The sequence below is a fragment of the Lepisma saccharinum genome, chromosome 1 (genome assembly GCF_977018435.1).
Source record: "Lepisma saccharinum chromosome 1, izLepSacc3.1, whole genome shotgun sequence".
In the NCBI taxonomy this organism is placed as follows: domain Eukaryota; kingdom Metazoa; phylum Arthropoda; class Insecta; order Zygentoma; family Lepismatidae; genus Lepisma; species Lepisma saccharinum.
Genome location: NC_139229.1, coordinates 205,516,433 through 205,534,604, shown reverse-complemented (window position 1 = coordinate 205,534,604; position 18,172 = coordinate 205,516,433). Strand labels below are relative to the sequence as shown.

The window sequence follows — 18,172 nt, the reverse complement described above, 5'->3', positions numbered from 1 at the left end:
AATTATTTTATGTGTCTGTCTTCTTCCACACACACAAATTATACATGTATCTATACCCACACACACTCTCAAAACACTATGAAATCGGTTGCATTTAACTTTTAACTACATCTACACAACCCCACATCCCTGCATAAGTCTGTTTGGCTTACTAACCTTAATCAGCAAGGTCAGGATTAACGAAAGAGATTATCAGGGACTCCACCCAAAGATACAAGTTTGCCTGAGAAGAGAGAGGATGCCAAGGATGATTTTATTCCTCCACCCCACAAAGAACAGTGCTATTCGTAAGAAATATTTGTATTACATATTTCTAAACTTAAGCGTCTTCATAAAAGTATAGTTTCGTACTTTCTAATGTAAACAACGCGAACAACTGACTATTGCAAAATGCACACAAATTACTATCAAAAAATACTCAACAATATTTATGTGTTTCTTATTCTCGGCTAAAGAATAATAATTTAATATAGAAAGTTTGTATGCGTGAACATCTTCCCACTTCGTCATTAAGATTAAGAACATCTTGAATAAAAAGACTGGTTTGGCGAACTGTTTCATGTACAGTAACTGTGGTCCTATACAAAGCGGTAATTCTCTAAAACAATAAAATTCCTAATACAGTAACAATCTGTGGTAAATAAAGAAATATTAATAGACCTTAAACACTTGTGTAATACTATAGGGACATTCAGATGGATGAATGGTTCGTCCTCTCCTGTCTCATCTCTATCCGTTGCTATTTATCCTCTTGATTAACGATATGGTGGAAGAAATAACACAGAGTGACACTGAGCCACGGACGATATCAGACTCAAAAGGTACCGCTTCTGACGATCTAGCACTAATCTCGAACACAACGACTGGTTTTCAGAGGGTCCTGGTGCAAAAAGTGGGCTCTGTGAGTGAATATGAAGAGGATCAAAGTAATGGCATTTAAGGATGGAGATGTATTTGATAAGGATGAAGCATGGAAGTACGTGGGGGACAGGTGTCGATAGGGCGAAACAGTATGACTATTTAGGCATGATGATGGCAATGACGGGCAGGTGGGAAAAGCACGTGCAAAGGAATAAAGGTAAAGCAAGTAGGTTTTAGAGAAAATGGAGGAAAATACAAGATACGAATCAAAACTCCTGGAGGGGATATACGAGATAACAGTTCAGGCAACACTGTTTTATGCCATCGAACTCTGGGTCTAGGAGAGAGTGGAAACCGTAAACTTCGTACAATCTAGATTCCTGGAACAAGTGCTAAGCGCTTAGGGAAATCGAAAAATTCAGAGAGGAAGTAGAAGATAAATGAGGAGCTTCAAATACTAGTAAGAACTGATGACTATGGAAGGGGAAAAATAACGAAACTGTGTGTTCAATCACAAATAAGTGGGGGATAACTAGAGGCAATGAATAGAAAGGTAAATAAGGAATTATATAGCGTAGCTCTTGGGTGGACTTGGGAAGAGGGTGTACAGGGGAGAATTGAAAGGGAAGTACGTGACAGAGTAGAAGATACTTAGAAACAGAGAATTTTGGCGGAATGTGGCGAACAAATATCTTTAACATCAGCAAAAATAGTGAATACGTATAGAGAATGGGGAAGGAGGAACTACGTAGACTTATATGCGGCAAAAAGATAGATTGGAATGAGCCTGGTTCAAACGGAAGGACGTAAACGCAGAATACCCATTATGAGGTCAAAAAGTATGTAAACATGAGGCGATACGAAACTTTATTTAGGAAATAAATTAATCTAATATAGATACGCTAATGAAACCGTTATGAGAAGGGAGAGGCCGAAGGGAAAAAAGACCAAATTCGGAATCTGGAAACTTTCTGACTCGACAAATAGAACAAATAAGATAATAGCCGAGAATTTGTAAGAATTAGTTAACTAAGAAATTAGTGAAAGTGATGCAAGTAAACGATGATAGTAATGATTTCCAATTAAGCGAAGAGGTTAAGAAGACAAAGAGAAGGAGAGGATTGTGAAAACGTACAATTTCTTCTTGTACGGTATACAGCTGTAAAAGCTCATTCTCGGAATAAATTCTGTTCAAATCTATTCGACTTATTAAACCTCTTAAAAATAAATAGACAAGTCTAAATACATCAAAGATTATTTGTACAAATTGTTGTTAAACTACACTAAAAAGTTACCGAAATATCATATTTTATGGTACGTGTAATACAGCGTGTTCCATTCAAACCTCCCACTTTTCAATTCATCATTGCTAAAAGGTTATGAAACATAATGGAATGTAAGTGGTACTACACGAAAGAGAAGCTCAAAGAATTTTGTTGCATGACCTCAAAGTTCACCGTTCTCTCACTATGCAGCGCCACAATCGCATAAAACACAATGGTGACTCCTCAGCAGCGCGCACAATCTGTATTCTGCTATACAGAGACCAAATCAATCATTACAGTGCAAAGAAATTTCCGGAGAGAATATGGAGGGGAAGCACAACCCTGACAGGTGGATGTACAAGTAAAGTACAGATAAGTTTTATTTAGGTCACAATGCCTTGTCCCTCATACAATCAACTAGTGAGAGAGAAAAAACGTATTGGGTGTGTGCATTTCCATGTGTGGACAAAAGGGTGGGTTTCGCATACGGGTACAATCAACATAAATAGTCGACGTAAATATGCATGAAACATTGATTCGCCAACTCCCTATTTTCAAACACTTTCGCCGAATTGATACTGCAAGTCTATGTCTATTTGCGAGCATGCAATAAACGATTGCAGTGCTGCTACGCAGATTTTTTTTTGTGATTTTGAAAGTTGTAACGTAATGCATGGTAAGTTAATCTTATAAAAAAGTTAATCGAACCATAAATGCACAAAATTGCTTTCTTCAGTTAAAAGACGAGCTGGCCACGAAAATGTTAAAGCTTTCTAGTATTACAATGGTCTGTTCACTGTATCTTCCTTTTCTGGATTTATTCAGGCTTTAGCTCTTATCTTGAACTTGTGGAGGCCAACGAGATCCATACGGTACGACCTGCTCTCGTGGATATGCACCGCAAGGCCAGTAAGCAGCTAAGTGGAGGAACCGCTTGCGTTGAGGGTAAAAATATTGCAGGGCAAGGCGCCCTTATTTCGAGATACCACCTCCTGTTGTGAACCTCCATATTTAGAGGAAACAAGAGAGACATGTTAACAAAGAGGGTGAGAGAGAAAAACAGAGAGGGGGAGAGAGAGAGGGGGGGAGAAACAGAGAGAGAGAGGGAGAAACAGAGGGGGAGAGGGAAAGAGGAAGAAGCAGAGAGAGAGGGAGAGAGAGGGAGAGAGAGGTAATAAAATAGATGGAACAAAGTAAACCCATTTTCTGTTTCCTTTCCGTTTTATATTATATATATAAAATATTGATTAAATGGTTAATTTCTGATTTTGATATAATATTAATTACTAGATTTATTATTGTTGCTGGAATAACTTTAATTTAAATTATAAAGAGAGGTTTTTATTATTACATAAGATGAATTATATTAAATTAGATTATAATTAGAAACTTTCTCTTTTTCTCTCGCTATTATTCCTGTCTATCTACCTCTCTCTTTCTTTCTTTTTCCACTCCTTCTCTATCTCTGGGGAATGTGAAGGTAAGGCCTCACATAATGTTTCCTCTTTCTTTCTCTCTCTCTCTCTCTCTCTCTCTCTCTCTCTCTCTCTCTCGCTACACTCTGTCTCGGCTATCTCTGGAGCAAACGAACGGAAGCAAGTCTCTGCGCAAGTAGTGACGCGAGGCGACTCCACCAATGAACACGTGTGAGGGAATGGGATTGCGTGGAGAGGAAAAAAACGACTACAGCAAGCAACGTGCAATGCCTCGCTTTGCCCACTAAACTTCCTCCTCTTCTCTGCCGATGTGCGCGGCCTTGCTCAAGAGATAGGTATAGGTCCAATTCATGATCTAATTTATAAAGTGAATCAAATCGAAGTACGATATTTTTTCATATAAGAACTGATACTCTCATATCACGTAGCTACTTGCATGCATTTTCTCGGAATTTATGAGGCCAGCTTAAAATAGCACAATAAGGATTTATTTTGCGATGCTACTTTTCCCGTCCGCCCATCTATGACGTCACGCCAAAGTAAATGAAATATTCATGAGAAAATGCATCTGTGTAATTTGCGTCACGAAGGCTGGCCATCCGCAAGTCCCGACAACAACCTCCGCTGAATGCATGAATAATTCATCTTCCTGGCCGGTCGTCAGGATTTCACATTTTCACTATGATGACCTTTAATTAGTATAATTGTTTCCGTGTTTTAATCTGCATTCTGCCGCTACAATGATTTTTAATTTTCAACTTAACAAATATTTTATTACAGAAAATCTCGTCATTGCTGGGATGTAAGTACTGCAAATGTCAACCTCCCTTCCACGTAGCACAAACTGGGCTCCAATGATTGAATTGTTGTTTTAAGTCCACTTTATGCATAGACCGGCTCATCGAGACTGGACCTATAGTTTAAAGTGGAATCCGAACCACTGTGCTATGTGCCTCTACCGAGAATCGAACCCGGGAGCCCTTGATTACAAGGCGACGACGTAAACTGGGCTCCATATTCTCAGATAAACAATGCTACGGTGCGGCGAACAGCCAGTATAACCCCATTTGAAACTTGTGATTGACCCTTCATAAATTTAATCTTATCACAGTCGCGATTAGCCATAAAATAGACAGAAAAGTTACTCAAAATCACCAAATCAATTCTGGGAAATACATACCTGTTGCAAAACGTGAAAATAATTTTTGCTTTCATATTGACGTCATCTAAAAAATTCTCTCATAGGTTAACCTGCATGTAAAGGTTCTTTGTAATAACGGAATTGAAAGGGGGTTAATCAAGTGGATTTTCCCTCTGTGTTTCCTATCCCGAATATGTACTTCTTCACTTGTTCCCAACTTCGGAAGGTAAATTGATACCCTCCCCTCTTAAAATGTTTCATTTTCCTTTTTTTTATTCACCATCAGTCATTTTGCCGACATAAAATATCCTTGATGAAGGCATGATAATGCTTTACCTATATATACTCGTATTTATTATGTTGAAAGAGCTGTTAATAACATAAGAACAACATAACTTAATCATTTAAAACCAAAAATATAAAGATGAAGTCTTCCGACTAATATTGTAATTTCATCTGTGCTTTATGCTTATAGAGATGAAACTTACAGTACAGCGTCATTTATGGAGATTGATTGATTGATTTCGTATATTTTACTTCGCCTTTCTGCCACTTTCGGTTAATCGCGAAGATAAGGATGAGTGACGATATGATGAAACTTATGTAGGGACTCTCACAAAAAACACCCATGCCTAGGCCCGGATTCCAACCCGGGACACTTGGCCTCGTGGCACACTATGCTAACCACTCCGCCATGTAAGCCAATTCACTTATGAAGATATCACGAACTACAACGGCTAGAAAAGCGAGAGATTGTAGCTTGGTTCACGCTACAATCGGAGACATGAAATCAGGCGGCTGGAACAATTTACACTGTTGCCAAATCGCTAGTTGTGCAGCTGCTTACACCAACATTTTTCCAAATGTATACGCTTTGTTTTGCAGGCTCCTTTATAATATACACGATACAAGCACGACACCAATATTTGTTTGAAAGAGCAGTGGTTGGAACAGTCTATTTTCCTTTTAAAGGAGATCTGACGTTTAGATTAGGCAACGTTGCGACGTCGTAATCACGAATCAACCAATCATGGTCCGCTCGTTGCCTATCCCAGCAGCGTACTTCTAAGTAGATGCCTTGTTTCGTTGTCTCAGGTGTAGCTTATATCCTCAAAGACCTAAACCATTTGCGTTTCGTGAAGAAAATTGGCGAGAAATTACGCAGCCTTTTAATTCACACGCGCACCTTTCGATTGCAGACGCTGATGACGACTCACGACATTAGCGTGTGTTATTACCCGCATGGAGCTAAACATGTGGACCTTGTGAAAACAAATCCATCTGTTCGATCGCACCATGAAGGAAAACAGTCGACGCTAATCTTGATAAGCTGCAATATTAGCGCTGCATGCAATATGCACATTCGTATCCTGTATTGGAGCGACAAAATTGGATTGTTCTTGATTTACGGACAGAGGCTCTTGACAAATTAAGCCCAGTATTATCGCTTCTTCAGCATGATGAGATCAAGCAGATTAGCTTAAACATAATGAAAATATTGTTCGAAATTGTGCACAGCACAAGTGTGCGGTCATTTTGAAGTACTCATCGGTGGCGCCAGATGTACCAAATTGTCGATAACGACTGGTCGAGGGAAAGGGAGGAATTTTAATGCCTATATGATAAATTTTACCAATGTTTTAACAAATCGTGAGGCATTTTTATCATCTTCTTGCTATGTTTTGAATAATTTTGATTTTGTTTTCACATCTCATGTGCGAGCAGTTTCTGTAAGCCGTCTTGGTGGCTGTTCGTGTCGAGTGTTCGAACCACCATTTCCCCTCGGAGGTTACGAGTTCGGGTCCCGGTAAAGCAATAGATGTTCATTCATTTCATTCAACAACAGTTTATTCTCATCGTTGTGATTAACACAGCCACGTTATAGAAGTGATTTTCGATACCGAAAGCCATACCCCTCGTTCCGACGCTCTGAATCTATGAAACCATGCTGGCCATGTTCCCAGTTGTCACTAATGGATTAAGTTTGTAACTATGACAAACAAATAAAATGGTCTGACTACATATTCAGTGACCCACCCCATTGCTATGTACAAATAAGTTGCACAATATAGCAATTTTAGTTCATGTAAAACTTTCGAACTTGTTTACCAAATTCTAGAACGAGTGGAAAGTCTCCAAGATTGTCTCATTTCGATATTGTATAAATTTTTGAAGAGCTTCCTCAGTTTCCTCCTGGTATCATCGCTACACTTGATCCAAATTAAACGTATAAACTCTACTTCTTTTGAACGGAAAATGAACCACCAACGTTATGACCTTGTGCATCTGCATTGGTGGTAACTCTGGCTAAAATTATGTCTATTCTGGTAACAATATTTAGAAAACTATTGTGAAAGATGTTTGGAAAGTTATCGTAACTGAAAGAGCATTAAAAAATATCGTCCTTCCAATTCTTAAATAAATGTTTATTCTTAGGAGCAATATCTAGAACTTTCAAAACAAAAGGGTTTTACTTTTGATAAGATCTAGAAATTTCAAAGACAAATGTGTGTATTCTTGGCAAGAACAATTTAATTATTTTACTACTTATATATTTATTAATTTATTGAGAAAATTCCATACACAGCACAGGTGGCTATTTTACACTGAAATTGTCAACAATGAAAACGCAATAATAATATTAATAATAATAAGCAAAAAATATTAAAAATAATAATTAAAAGTAACAAAATAACACAAAGAGAATAGCAAATTGACAAAAAAAAATTAAGCAATAGATTGCACTATTTGATATTATTTACAAACATTTCTTCTAATAGAAGACCGAAAGCCAAACTCGGAGGAAAATATATCGGTTCTTGATGGGAGGTCATTGTATTGTGTGGCAAGTCTGTAAAAGGAGGATCTTTTCTGAATTTGTAGTCTAGGTTTCTTTGTATAAAATAATCTTGTTTTGCGAGTTGTGTGCATAGGTACTCTAAAGTGGAATTCCTCAAGGAGTGTGTTGCAGCGGATTTTGCCATTCACAATTTTGTATAAATAACTGAAATCATTCTGCAAACGTCGCTGATAAGCAGTTTTTAGGTTTAGAAAAGACAGGAGATGCGGAGATGAAAAATTGCGTAATGAGGGAACCCTGTATCGAACTATAGGAAAAAGTGAAGAACTGAATCGATTCCAGAAAGTTGAGTAGAACACGCCATGGACCAAACGGGAGAGCAGTTTTCTATTATTGGAGAAATGAATGACTTGAAGTATAAGGTAAGGGCTGAGATGTCCGTAATTTCAGTGAAACGATAAAGCTAACCTAAGAGACGCATGGCCTTTTTTGTTGTGTCTGTTATATGTTCTTCAAATGTTGCAACAAGATCTAGAAATTTCAATGCAAATGGGTCTACTCTTGGCAACAAGAACCAGAAGTTCCAAAACACATTGGTTTTTTCTTGGCAAAAAGATCTAGAAGTTTAAATAAGGTGGTTATTTCTGGCAACCCTGATTCCTGTGAAGTCGTGACAAATGTGTTTTAATTGAAGACGCATTTTCTACAAAAACATCCTCCCTGAGGCAGAGAGAGCACTCTTCGGTATATATTTTCGACAACGGTTACGACTTTGTCCAGGGTGAACCGTCCTGGAAAATTACGAAAATAATAAAAAAAATGTTTTAGGTTTTAGGATCTTTACTCGCAGTGGCTGCTCATTTATCTTTTCTCAGCTGTTCCCCGTTCGGCGTAGGTGGGAGGCAATCACTTTTCCTTGCAGATCGATTCACAAAAGTGCGTGACGTCACCGCGGCTCGATCCAGGAAGCTCCGTCGTCGCAAGACACATAATACGTTGCCGGCGGGACGCTGCTGCAATATCTATTCATCATTCGGGAGATGCCGGAGTGTGGGAAGCGGGAAGCGGAGATCCATTTATCACCTTGCTTCGGTTTTTGAAACGCCGTCAAGACAACGGGGGGATTGCGAAGACATTGGCCAATCTGTTTATCCCTTCTGATATCTGATGGAAGGAAACTGAACTGACAGAAGACTGCTGAGAGTCAAGGCATTATTGATGCTAATTGTACTGCTTTCTCTTCACAATTGCTGCACAGCCATTTTAAAATTTATTTATGGTACCTTCCAGAAATATACAAATACGAGGGACTTTTATTAATTCGCAGGATTTTTTTATCATGGCAACTTCCTCATTATGTATTTTTAGTTCATATCTATGCCGAAGTTACTCTTGCAAGAGTTAAATCCCCTTTTTAAAAAGTTTATGTCTTCTTGTGAAGACTAAATCCTTTTGTCATGAAAATTCCAGATCTTGTTTCCAAGAGTAAACCCGTTTGTTAGGAAACTTCTAGATCTTGTTTCCAAGAGTAAACCCCCTTGTTAGGAAACTTCTAGATCTTGTTGCCAAGAGTAAACCCCCTTGTTAGGAAACTTCTAGATCTTGTTGCCAAGAGTAAACCACTTGTTAGGAAACTTCTAGATCTTGTTGCCAAGAGTAAACCCCCTTGTTAGGAAACTTCTAGATCTTGTTGCCAAGAGTAAACCCCCTTGTTAGGAAACTTCTAGATCTTGTTGCCAAGAGTAAACCCCCTTGTTAGGAAACTTCTAGATCTTGTTGCCAAGAGTAAACCCCCTTGTTAGGAAACTTCTAGATCTTGTTGCCAAGAGTAAACCCCCTTGTTAGGAAACTTCTAGATCTTGTTGCCAAGAGTAAACCCCCTTGTTAGGAAACTTCTAGATCTTGTTGCCAAGAGTAAACCCCCTTGTTAGGAAACTTCTAGATCTTGTTGCCAAGAGTAAACCCCCTTGTTAGGAAACTTCTAGATCTTGTTGCCAAGAGTAAACCCCCTTGTAAGGAAACTTCTAGATCTTGTTGCCAAGAGTAAACCCAATTGTTAGGAAACTTCTAGATCTTGTTGCCAAGAGTAAACCCAATTGTTAGGAAACTTCTAGATCTTGTTGCCAAGAGTAAACCCCCTTGTTAGGAAACTTCTAGATCTTGTTGCCAAGAGGAAACCCGTTTGTTAGGAAACTTCTAGATCTTGTTGCCAAGAGTAAACCCCCTTGTTAGGAAACTTGTAGATCTTGTTGCCAAGAGTAAACCCTCTTGTTAGGAAACTTCTAGATCTTGTTGCCAAGAGTAAACTTGTTTTAAAAACTTTCATAAATTGTTGTCAAGAGTAAACAAACCCGTTTGTCGTTAAACTGTTATATCTTGTTCCTAAGAGTAAACCAGTTTGTTAGGAAACTTGTATATCTTATGTCAAGAATTAACCCGTTTGTTATGAAACTTCTACATTCTTGTTCCTAAATCATTTTGTATTGAATCTTCTAAATCATGTTGCCAAGAGTAGCTGCAGAAATTAGAGGTAAGGTTATATTCTAACGTGTGAACTGTACGGTGAATATCTTGCATCCAAGACAATACTTATTTTATGGTTTCAAAATACACGGTTTGAGCGAAAAAGGCACAGAGTTTGAGGACGGTCGAATATCGGGTGTATGCTTTCTTTTGTTGCCGTTCGCTGGCTTTGTGAGATGACGCAAACTGCTGCCAAAATAGTCTTAGAAAACGAAATATAATTACGTGATACTGAAAATATTACGAAAAGAACGGAAATTAAGTCTATGTCATGGAGAAATTTGTACTCGTGACCAAAATTCAGTTACTTATTCATGGTAATTACATGTGGGTTCATGTATCCCAACAACGAGGAAAGAACTGGACCAGCTCCTGTGTCTACCTGAATTCGAAAGCTAAACTTCCTTAAAGGCCGCCACACACGTTCCTGAAATCCTGCGAGCAATAACTGTACAGTAATTCTTTTCAGGATTTCCGGAACGTGTGTGGGCAAAAACTGCGCAGTTTTGCCTGTTCTAAGTGGACTGATCAGGCCGCCGAGATCGAAGCGAAAATCGATTCTAAAAACTGCACAGGCCGGCCGGAGCGTGTGTAGGTTGGTCTTCAGTTCTGTTCCTTTTTGCAGATGTAGGATACCTGTCTGTCCAGTGTCTGTGTATGGAATAGCAATGTCGCGTCTGTGTATGGAAGAATTCATAAAAATCTACGAAAGTGAACCGTGTTTCTGACTAGTGAAATGTAAGGATTACAATGATAAGGGCAAGAGAGGGGCTGCCTACGCGTATTTGGTGAAGATACGTATTCAGCCAAATAGAACCAGATGCATGTAAAGAAACAGTTGTAAAAAAATTAACAACATGAAAAGTGCGTACAGAAAAGAACTGAAAAAAGTTAAAATGCAATGAAGTCGAGCGACAACCCCACAATAGCAAGAGCATCATCTGGAGACGTCATGTTGGAACTGACTGTACAGATATTCCACTAAGGATTTCCTGAATGTGTGTGGGCAGGGTTTTTTTCGATTGGATTCAGAAATCCTCAGAGGAATAACTATACAGTTATTCCTCTCAGGATTTCCGGAACGTGTGTGGCGGCCTTAAGTTTCTAAACTATTAAAAAATATATATTGACCAAAGTTCGCCATTTTTCTCCTCACAGCCTCTTGATTGATTGATTTGGTTTATATTACCTCGCTTTTCTGCCACTTTTGGCTAATCGCAAAGTGGGAATGAGTGATGATGTGATGAAATTGATGAAAAAACACTCAAAATGAACGTCCATGCACAGGCCGGGATTCGAACCCGGGATAATTATCATCGTAGAGCGTTGTGCTAACCACTCCGCCACAGACGCTGGCTTTCACGGCCATTTACTAGACAACGTTCTACAGAAACTGATCCTATTCTACTGTTATATCTCAATAGCGATATTTTCCCATTACCTCTCATATGGAAACGTGGCAACTGCAATTCTAAACGTCATTAAATTGTTCGAACTAGATCAGATTCTATGGGGAAATATCTATTTGGATGTACTATTGCAAGCGTTACTTGACATGTTATTACATTACTTAGGAACGTTCTTTGAGCTCTCAAGTTCTACCAAGTGTCTTTCGTTCTATTGGTTATTTTACATTGCTTTTCTATATGCAGGATTAATCGTTAAGATTAACGTAATGGAACAAACACAATGATATACTATTGATGTCTACTCACGGTTCAAGCCAGTAAATACTTACTTCGTAGCGCGTTACTCTAACCACTAAGCCACGGAGGTTGGAGACAATCGATTTTTCATTGGATGACATGTCAGTTAATCGATATCCATCGTCTAGAATGGAATCCGCTGCTATGCCTTTCAAATAGCTCCCTAAAAATCCTGAAGATTCTGCGTCAACACCGAAAACTTGAAAACTCCAAAGATAATCATACCCTAACCATTCGGTCACCCGAGAACTGTATAATTAGATGTCTTCCCGAATAATTTTATTATTTATATAATATGATTTGAAATGCTGAAACTACCTCAATGCCTAAATTCAGCATGCAGAACGGATATAAATCACTGTATTCATTAGAAGTTGAGGATTCAAAATTCACAAAATACAACGACAATGTCTTACATCAATAAAATATTTCACTTACTAAATTGAGATACAGATAATAAATTAAATGATGCATAATTAAAAAATGACAAATCAGAATTCATAATGTTGAGTGCACATTCTGCTCAATTTTAGTACTTATCAGATATGATTCGTAGAACTCGTAAATATTACAAAAACAACTCTATCAGGGGAAATTTCCACCAATTTCTAATAAAATTATGAATCGGGTTTAAGAGCGAGTCTTCCTAGAACTGCTAGAAAGCAGAACAAACAAAGAGCGTATCGTTTGGGATTCTGAAACAGATTGCTTCTCTTCCAGCTTAAATTTTGATTCACGACCAATAACAAGTTCTGCACTAAAAATTTCCAGAGATATTTGAGAAGAAATTGATGATGAAATATGCATCGCCCATCTTTAGAAATATCTTTGAGCGCGCTTTTTAGATTCTCCTACTTTTCTCAGATTCTTTTTTATGTCTTGAACGTGATGGAAGAGACTTCTCCAGCCATTGAAAATGCACTCGGAATTATTTAGAGCGCTGTCTGTTCCTTTCCACTCTTCGAATTACACCTTCCAGTGGGTTGGGGAAACAACAGATTGCAAACCTCCTATCGATCGCCAAGTGAGGAAATTCCTTTTGAAAGCTTTCTTTCCTATTTTATGATAACATTGTCTCATGAAAGATACATGCAGGCTAAACATCATGCGCAGAAAAGAGAACGCCAGGAGAGATAATTTTCAGTTTGGTTCTTTTTCAGTGCGAGTAAGGAGGAAAGCGTATGAGGAGCTTAACGTTAGCTTACCCGTGCCGTACGAGAAACTTACTTACTTACTTGAAGGGGAGTCGCACAGACTAATCAAGACTATTTTGTTAATGAATCACTGCTTCCTTTGTTGATTATATATGTGCAGTTATTTATTAAATTATAATAAATACAAAAATACCATCATTAATGAGAATTAATAACCAATTATTGCATGAGTATCACACACACATTTTACCACTCACTAAAACTAAAAAATATCATATTTTTTTATTAATATTTTTTGTTTATACAGGTGCCGTTGTTTATTAATTATAATAATATTACCATCATTACCAACCAATTGTACACTGTCAGTGGCATGAGTGTCTCGAATTACACGGATGACCCACCTAGTGCATTTTGCCTCCTATTTACATTACATTTATATGTTTATGAACGAAAGTAATACAGAAATATTGTGAACACCATAGGAAACAATGTAATTTATTTGAAATATTTTACAAAAAAAATTCACAGTTCAAAAATCGAAAAGATAGAGGTGATGGGCCTGACAGGTCCCTCCCTCGTGTAAGCTAGGGTTAATGACCTCCGGAATACAGGGTTATGAAAATAGAATGAAATAACTTTGCACGGTTATTACGACGTAACTATTTATGATAGAAAATCAAACAAGGAATTGAAGAAAACCTCTGGAAGTTTTGTCTCAACTTGGCACGCTTATGCTGCTTCTCCACCAGGAGCGGTAGTGTGGAAAATTAGTAAATGACCAGCAGAAGGCGTATATGTGTTGGAGTGAGCCTCAGAGTATAGAAGGGTATAGAGAGAGCATGTGTGACGTCAGATGAAGCCAAAATCGGTTGCGTCGGCTACCATGATCGCTAGCATCCATTTGTTAATGTTCAGCGAGAGAGAATTTCCCTGCTTGTTATGTTTGTGTGAGTTTAAATCACCAGAAAGAATAACACGAAGTTCTTAGCAACTAATTATGACACAAAAACAAACAGATAAAGACCTTTTTATATGTTGGAGGTGTTAATTTACCACATGTAATGAATGGTCTATTATATCTCGTTAGTACGTCAGAAAAAGTTTAATGAAATAACAATGGAATTAAAATAGCAGTTACAATATAACTCTTACACTCGTAAGCGCATCATAAAATATTATAAACGATTTAGGCTACCTCAATAGTCGAGCTCTTAGGATGATTTCAGACCGTTCTGTACTCTAAGGAACTAGCTAAGTGTTATTCGATTGTAATGCGGCAAATACATTTTTGCACGTGTTTCGGTAGTAATACGCCATCTCGGAGGAACATATACAGTCGGTATAAACAATTCCAAGATACTGGGTCTGTGTATAAAAGAAAGAGCTTTTTGTGAACACTTTCCTAATTCTTTGCACAAGCTCATCGGGTACAAGCGGCTTTCATTTACACACAGACCCAGTCTTTTCGAATTCTTTATACCGACGGTACTTGTTCTTCGGAGATAGTGGATTACTACCGAAACGCGTGCAGAAATGTCTTTGCACCATTAAGATCGAATCAGTCCTCGCTAACTCCAACGCACAATTGCACGTCTGGTGGTCACTTGCATTTTGACACACTAGTACTCCTGGTGGAGCAGCAGGGAAGCAGCATGCCACACTAGCACTCCTGGTGGATCACGATCTGCAGGAAAGCAGCATGCTACTCTAGCACTCCTGGTGGATCAGCAGGAAAGCAGCATGCCACACTAGCACTCCTGGTGGAGGAGCAGGAAAGCAGCATATGCGTGCCAAGTCGAAATAAAACTTCCAGAGCTCTCTTTATATTTGTATTGATGTCTCGTTTGATTTTCTATCATAAATTGTTACATGGTAATAACCGCGTAAAGTTGTTTCGTTCTTTTTGGCTTACCCTGTATATAACATTGTTATTCTATCAATTTTCCTTATTATAAATTACAATGACGAACTTTAGAAAATGGATAGATTTTGATGGGAAACTCGAAAACAGATGCATAGAAGATGCGAACCAAGAGAGAACGAGCGAGAGAAAAAGAGAGGGAGAAACAGAGAAAGGGAAAAGAGAGATGAAGATGGGAGGGAAAGAACGAAAGAAAAACTAAGGTTAAAGAAACTAACGTGTCTATGTCAGACCCAAGTGAACCTGAAAGTCTCACATTTCAGTTTCCCTTACACGCACACACACACCACAGAATACTACGCGCATCACATTAAGGTTAACCTCAAGGACACTATACTGAATGCAACTCCAACTGACGGTTGATCTTGACGGATATTTCTGGCCCTTTCTGTCCCCCAATCATTTTCGCGGGTGTGTGGTTCGATGGGTGTCAACAAACCCAGTTGCAAAGAAAAAGCTCAAGGGATAACATCGCTCTCCCGAAGTAACGTTGCCAAGCGTTCTTCTGTTTTTGCCGATTGTCTTTATAAGACTGTGTGCCCGCATGTATTCCGACCTGTGGGTGGTCGTTTCGGAAACTTCATCGTTCCCCCGCTGATTTGTGGTGCTGACAATACCGTTACCCGAGAAAACTATCTCGCCTTACGGTACGTTTGACAACATGTGGTGTACCCAACGCTCATTTGTTTCGTCTTGCGAACAACGTTCGGTGCCTTGTGACTCGAAAATGCCCGATCTCAGTCGAAGAAAATTCAACTGATCGCTGATTCGCTGCTTCCCAGCCGCCAGTTGGAGTTGCGTTCAGTATAATGACCCTAGAACGCCAGGTAATATGCCTCTGGCCAGAGCATGTTCAGGAAACACTACCTAATTAACGAAATGCTCCAGACTAAAACTGGAATGCAATTTGCTAAGATTTCCAATCTACTTATTCTGACTTCCATTATACTATCAGTCCTTCCTTTCTATTTCGTGTCGGTGCCTTTCTGCGCATATTGGATAGGAATGATTTTAGTTCACGTATATTTTTTATCATGATCTTACCACCATCCAGATTAACTAGGAGAAAAACAACCACTGTTATCAAGGAGCCGCGGATTGGATCTCCAATGGTGGCAAATTGTACTGCGTTTCTGGTTTATTTTAAACTGTAGTTCCAAACCCGATTATCCAGTTTGAACATCAAGTGGACCTACACTTTGAATATCCATTGTTGCATATTATTATTATTATTATTAATAATATATACACACACCCGTCTTAGTTATCTCTTGAGCAGCCGAACGAAAACAAGCCTCTGTGCAAGCAGTGACGCAAGACGGCTCGACCAATGAACACTTGCTAGGGAACGGTATTGCGTGGTGTGGGGGAAAGTGACTACAGTTACCAGCCTTGGCAGCCAGCGTGTACTGCTTTGCTCTGCCCACTTGATTTCCTTCCATTTTTTGACGCTATGCGGGGCTTTGCTAGAGAGATATCTGGGACAGGGTATAAAATTGATAAAAAACTAAATTATTCCAATAATTATGAAATAAAGTCTCTGTGGCTCAGCTGGTGAAGTGTTCGACTCACAATTGTGGTTATGAAGATTCTGTATTTGTCTCTCAGCTAACATTAAAATGAACGTGAAAATAGAAGTTTTGCATCGTTAAACCTGTTTGGGTATTGAATTGAGGCTGTAGAGAAAATCTAAAAGCATGCTTACAAATACCAGCAGACTGGCCTGCTTATAAGCCTTGATTTGTGAGCTTTTAACGAGAATAACGGGAACCTATTGCTCCCTCCAACCACGTCCCTCGGCTCTCTCTCTTAGGGTTGAAATCCGCTGACAAGGTTGCCCTTAATTTCCCATCGTCAGTAATTGGGGGAACTGAGCTCTCCACTTGCCTCCTTCCCGGGAAACTTTCCTCCCACAAAACAGACTAATAGAGTCATTGATTTCCTGTTCGTCGCTACCACCGCCCCCTCCCCCCGCCGCTGACCTTTCAGGTGGTTCCTCGATATTTTGTCCTTCTTCTTTAATTCTCCGTCCTCTGATAATGAGGGACTGCCTCCTCTAGTTTTCTTCTTTTGCTCTTCTGATGGAGAGCGCCATTAAGGGCTGACCGAGATGGAGGTTTCTCTCGCGACCTGAAAGAAGCTTGTGTCCAGGTGGCAACCAACTCACTCATTCTTTTCAACGGTTAAGAAATTCGCAACGCAATCACCAGTTGCACATATGCACACTCAAGCAGTACAGTGGAACATGGACAGAATTCCTGCAACTTATGATGTTATACCTTTGGTATGGTATATATCTTGCTCTCTTTCTAGTGTATTATAATATGGTGAACACAAAAACGTCCAGTGTGGATCTGCCATCTTCAGTTTGTTACTAAATAAAATATAGATACCATTGAATATACAAGGTATATTCAATATATTGAATACCATTTCTGCACCACTGAATATACAAGGCGTCAATGAAAGCTGTTTACAACTTCACGCCTCAATTACATGAACTGCAATTTCCATACAAAAGCATGCTGCAACTCAAAAGGTTTTTGTCTCAGATTTGTAATAACCTGTCTTCTCTATTCTAGTTAGCAGGAGCAGTACAGGTTTTAAATGACACCATGCTCGTGACAATTGATAATTCCTAAAAATTTCATAGACTATATACTCTTGATATTACACCCCTTGATTTCTCTGTGGGGCTATGTGAAGGAATTCCTTGTCATTAAATCATTAGAATGAGCCAGAATAATCAGTGCCATTACCACTCTTAACGGGTATATGCTACAGCGACTATTGACAGAGTTTGAATACCATTTGGTTGTTATGCATATCACAGGTGCATATGTCGAAGAGAGATTAATACCAAAACATCTTTTTTTTAATTGGTTGCGTATACTTTCGTAGATTATTTACAATTCTTGTTGATAAAGTGTGATCATAAACAACGTTTATGAACACCCTGTATATATTTCAAGACACAAAATCTTCAAGTGAAGGTAACTTGAAAAGAAAGTTGAAACATTAGCTCTGAAATAATTTTGCATGAAATTCAAGGATATTAAATTATTGTCTGCTTTCAAACTGAATTATATTCGAGCTAAATCATTTAATTATATAGAAAAGGTCAGTGGCTTGTTTAAAGAGGAGTTTCAATGCTTGAAATATTCAAGAATTATTACAACTTGTTGATCTAAAAAGTGTCGCCACTCAAAGTGCCATGCTCAAATTGCAAACGTGATGTTATTTTGTGTTTATTCATCAATTTCATTGAATTATACATTCATATCTTTGCGATTAGCCGAAAGTTTAAGAAAGCGACGGAAAGTAAGAAAATATAAAAATATTCAAAAATCCTAAATTCATGT

General features: G+C 38.6%; 1 protein-coding gene across 3 annotated transcripts in view; it reads right to left on the bottom strand.

Moving 5' to 3' along the window:
- LOC145978414 (NACHT domain- and WD repeat-containing protein 1) overlaps nt 1–18,172 on the bottom strand; it is a 583,318-nt gene that overhangs the window by 313,362 nt on the left and 251,784 nt on the right. The window contains exon 1 of one of the 3 annotated variants that reach the window (XM_083111043.1): nt 157–173. The exons of the other annotated variants lie outside the window; for them this stretch is intronic. The gene's annotated coding sequence lies outside the window, so the exon portion shown is untranslated. Of the gene's footprint in view, nt 1–156; nt 174–18,172 lie in introns of those variants that run through there. 3 annotated transcript variants of the gene reach the window in all.